Below are 5,000 nucleotides of genomic sequence, written 5' to 3' on the forward strand. Positions count from 1 at the left end.
AGATACCCAATGTCAATATGAACCGAAAAGACCAGTGAGGACTCGATTGGAGTTGTCTTTATCCCACAGGACATGACAGTAACTGATAGGAGTGACAAGTGTTTTCACTGACAGGACCCTAATACAACAATCCAAAACATATTGTATCAGATAATATTATCGCAACGCTGAAGGTTCTCTGTGGGTGTCATGAATTCGAAGATTAACCAGCCTACTTGAGTAGGTCCATGACATTGCCAGATAAAAAGTAAATTGATTTGCTGTCCTCTATATTTTCTGTATCACTGAAACTTTTACCGAGTACCTGAACGTATTTATGAACCAGGGAACCTTTTGAACCTGTTCGTGATCACAAAAACTCTTTATGAATCACTGAACCTCTTTTAATGAATCGGTAAATTTTTTTTTTCCGAATTACCAAATCTTTATCTTCATGTCCGTGTATAATTTGGCCAGTCGTGCATATATTTGTATCTCATGGAATGAATAAAAAAGGAACTCAAAAAATCAAATAGTTAGGTCAGCACGCTAGTGACCTGGCGTGACCTTACTTATCAGAGCGAACATAATACGGAAATTCATACAACGATCTACGTCACTCTTATGAGAGAAAAAGTTTTAATAATAATGTTGGTTGTAGTTTTGCGACTCTTTTTGTAAAATGCAAAAAATTCGATGTAGTATGTGAATGAGAAAAAATATCTTAGCCCAAAAAATAACATTACCACCAAAATGAAATATTACATAAGATTATTTATTCAAGGAACTAAGCCAATTAATTCGATATGTTATGCACTTAAACCATATTCTCTTGATAAAAAATAAATGATAATTGTGTAATACAGTAAACTGAACATTCCAAAACCTCTTGCTTGACAGTACTATAATATACCTCGCGAGAAAGCCACTGGTTTAATTAAAGCTACTAAGCATCTGCTGTGTAGCGTGTCATCTCCACTGCACACGCAAGAGATGGGCATCGCCTGCAATCTATTCACTGCTTCGGAAATGCAGTGGCGTGAGAATAACATAAGGTGCGATACTGTCCACGTCCGGTACAAATCACAGACAGGAAGCTATTGGAATCCGGGAGGTCCTGGTTGCCTGAGGTGGACGGATAGGGTGGTAGATCTGTTATTGCGGGATTGAGGGGGTAACGTGGGGGTAAACGGAGGGGGGGGGGGTAAGAACCGGGTAGGGAAGATGTTTGAGAGGCCTTAATTAATGGGCCCATTATGTGATTACAAGCGCGGTGTTAATGGGTTTTTCAGCTGGGTTCTTTGAAGGGACAAAACCGTCTGTTTATCCGTCGTCTAGAGACCCAGGTCGGGTCAAGCCTGTTCTCCTTCTTCTTGTTGATGCAGATTGAGCAATTGAAGATGTTTTGGCTGCGTCTTACATCACCCTCACCCAGCCACTCTTTCAGAAGGATTTGTCACATTTTTCCCTGTCGCAATCTCTACTTACAACAACGGAGTTTGTAGACAAATGGCCTATGTCAGATGTAGATGGACAATCTGGTCCTGTTACAAAGTCTGTAATTTCTCTTCATTAGTTCGTTACACACACACACACATTTTTATATATATATATATATATATATATATATATATATATATATATATATATATATATATATATATATATATACATATATATATATATATATATATATATATATATATATATATATATATATACAAACTAACCATAAAATATTTGAGTCTCATTGTGAATATGCCTCTGTATCTCCCTGTCAAAATGTGTATCTAGATATTCCTAACTTTTATTATACGAAAGCCCTTAAAGAATCAAATATGAAACTATTAGTAATGATAATAAGAAATATATAAAAAAAAAGAAAAAGCCATAAATCTCTCTCTCTCAGACAGAAGAAAAAAGACAGTATTGAGACGTATAGTGAGAATGTTGACACATACGCCCTGCTTCGAACGACCCTGTGGAGTGATAAACAATGTGTGGAAAAGATATAGATGGAATGGATCCCAACCAGTAAACTAGGAGTGAACCTCAAGCAACCGAGTGAAGAAATTGGGGAGGGCAAAATAGAGAGGAGGGTCATGTTAAAACTAGAGGTTAGACAAAAATGAACCATGCGCCAAAATGTGCAGGCTGTTATGACCGTAATGGAGATTGATTCGCCTATAATTATGATTATCATCCTGTTTATAATTCTTCTGTTGCAATGTAATGTCGATACTAATCTCGTTTAATAATAAAACTACTGTTAGTACTAATACTAATAAAACTATGATCATTATCATATTATTATTACTATCGTTGTTGATGTTTTGCTTGTTAGTTCAAATTATTCAGCAATGAAGGAGAAAATTTGATAAAAGTCTAACCAGAAGAGAGTGGCGACAGATTTATTAAAAAAAAAAAAAAAAAAAAAAAAAAAAAAAAAAAAAAAAAAAAAAAAAAAAAAAAAAAAAAAAACAGAACCTTTACTGAATGTCATTAGTCAACTGAATATTATCATCAGGGATATACTGTACATTGTGAATCACGAAAATATAATTTTGTGATTGATCAACTCTTCGTGGAAGATATAATCTAGACTCCATCAAACATAATTAGATATAAAAACCGAAAAGTAAGATGAAATGTAGATTCTTCAAATAAGAAAAACCAAGAAGATCCTCAGGGAAGAAATAAGAGAACACAAAATTAAGACCATGTTTGTTTGGGGAAAAGGCGAGCACCTTTGACCAGAATAGCCACGTTCATATCAGCAGAAACGGGGAAGTTTGGACTGGGGAATGCGGGGAAATAGGGACGAGGGAGAGAGGGAGTTACAAGGTTTACTGGGCACTTGGGCGTGGAGGGCAGTGCCAACAACACCATGTTGCGTAAAGGCGATGCCACCTGTACCCGCCATAGGGATTATAGACCTTGAGTCCCTCTTGTGGGTGAGACGACAGAAAATTGTAAAGGGAGGGACGTGATGTCCGGTCACCCAAACATTTTAAAATTGGACTAAAAAATTCCATATCATTATCTTCATTTTCCTTCTTATTACACCAATTGCTTGTCTAATGAAAAATATCAAGTTAACTGCCCACTTTATATGCAATTTCCTCACAAGGTTGTACCACAGTCAGAATTTGAAACTGCGGAGGAAGTCTGAGGAAGTTCGTGGATAAAGTAAAAAAAAAAAAAAAAAAAAAATGCGGGAAAACTTTCAGCATAAAATAGTGACCCCGTGATGTTGATATGTCTCGCCGGCCCAGCTGGTCCCCTCTGACAAGACATAAAAGTAAAGAGAGAGAGAGAGAGAGAGAGAGAGAGAGAGAGAGAGAGAGAGAGAGAGAGAGAGAGAGAGAGAGAGAGCATGTCGAAAGTTGATGCATTCGCTGACAGACTGGTCGTGTAAACAACTAATCGAGAAATTTTACGAATTGCAACATGAATTTAACAGAACTTGAATTCCCCTATTATTAGTATTAGTTGTATTTGAAGTATAAGCGATTATTTTTACCTTAAAACAAAAATCATATTTCAATGTATTTTCATTGTATGTCAAAAATATTAAGGAAATGCAAAATATGCTAAACATGGTATCATATTTTACATTTAATATTCTAACAATCACAGACCAAATACCATCATACTTCTTTAACTGCTGAAAAATTAAATAGAGAAAAAAAGCCAGAAGCGAAACGGAAGTTTATTTCAGCTATTTTTCAACCCATGTTTGATTTCACTTAACGTCATTTCTCCACCAAGGTAATTTATGGCGAACATATACTACCTTGCCCTCATCCAAGGGAAATAAATCCTCTCACCGGGTAAAAAAATGAAGAAAGAAGTAACAAGTGAAGCTGCAGGATGTGTGGGCATGTTTCTGCCCATAATTTTCCCTTGCCGTTGGACAGAGTGCCAAAGAGTGCCAACTAGCAGAAACTGCCCCAGGCTAAGCAGAGCAGCAGAGCCGAGCACCCCCAACCAGAGGCTACGTAAACAAAACTGACCTCATCTGACTACTGTCTTCTCACACCTACTGTCGCTTCGCCCTAATATTTCCTGCTGCCAGAGAGAATTCGGCGGTTTGTTCATGGGGTCCATTCTGTTTATATGGCAGGGCTTGTTTAGGCCCGCCGTTTATCACTCAAAAGAGCGCGGTCGAGTCTGTTTGTCTCTCGGCCCTCTTGTTTATGCGACAGTGAAATGCTTTGGAAATGTGGACGATTTGGCAACGTCGAGGGTGCTATGCCGATGACAAGATTTCCTCGGACAGACTTAATTAATAACGTTCGATTAACGAAACTTTTTACTGGGTTGATTAGCTGTGAAGATCACGGTGGTGATGACGGAAGTTAATAACGTACGGTATCGTATAATGAGAATGGCTTGCAGCTTGACATAATAATAATAATAATAATAATAATAATGATAATAATAATAATAATAATAATAATAATAATAATAATAATAATAATAATAATAATAATAATAATGATAATAATAATAATAATAATAATAATAACATTATTATTATCATTATCATTAATAATAATAATAATAACAATAATAATAATAACAACAACAACAACAACAACAACAATAATAATAATAATAATTATTATTATTATTATTATTATTAGTAGTAGTAGTAGTAGTAGTAGTAAAAAAATAAAAATTATTATTATTAGTAGTAGTTATAGTACTAGTAATAGTAGTAATAAAAATAATAATAATAATAATAATAATAATAATAATAATAATAATAATAATAATAATAATAATAATAATAATAATAATAATAATGGATAAGGTAACGAGGAATGAAAATTTATTACTTGTATAAATAACTCTAATAATATAAATTATGCTGAAGCCAAATATTATTAAGTAAGATATATTGTTGCAGGGTAATGTTTAATGAGATTAACAATAATAACCATGACAAAAATGCTATTGATGATGGAAGTTAACGAAGGAAGGCAATATTTATAGGGTATATTAAATATGAATTA

This window comes from Palaemon carinicauda, chromosome 38 (genome assembly GCF_036898095.1).
Source record: "Palaemon carinicauda isolate YSFRI2023 chromosome 38, ASM3689809v2, whole genome shotgun sequence".
NCBI classification, from domain to species: Eukaryota; Metazoa; Arthropoda; class Malacostraca; order Decapoda; family Palaemonidae; genus Palaemon; species Palaemon carinicauda.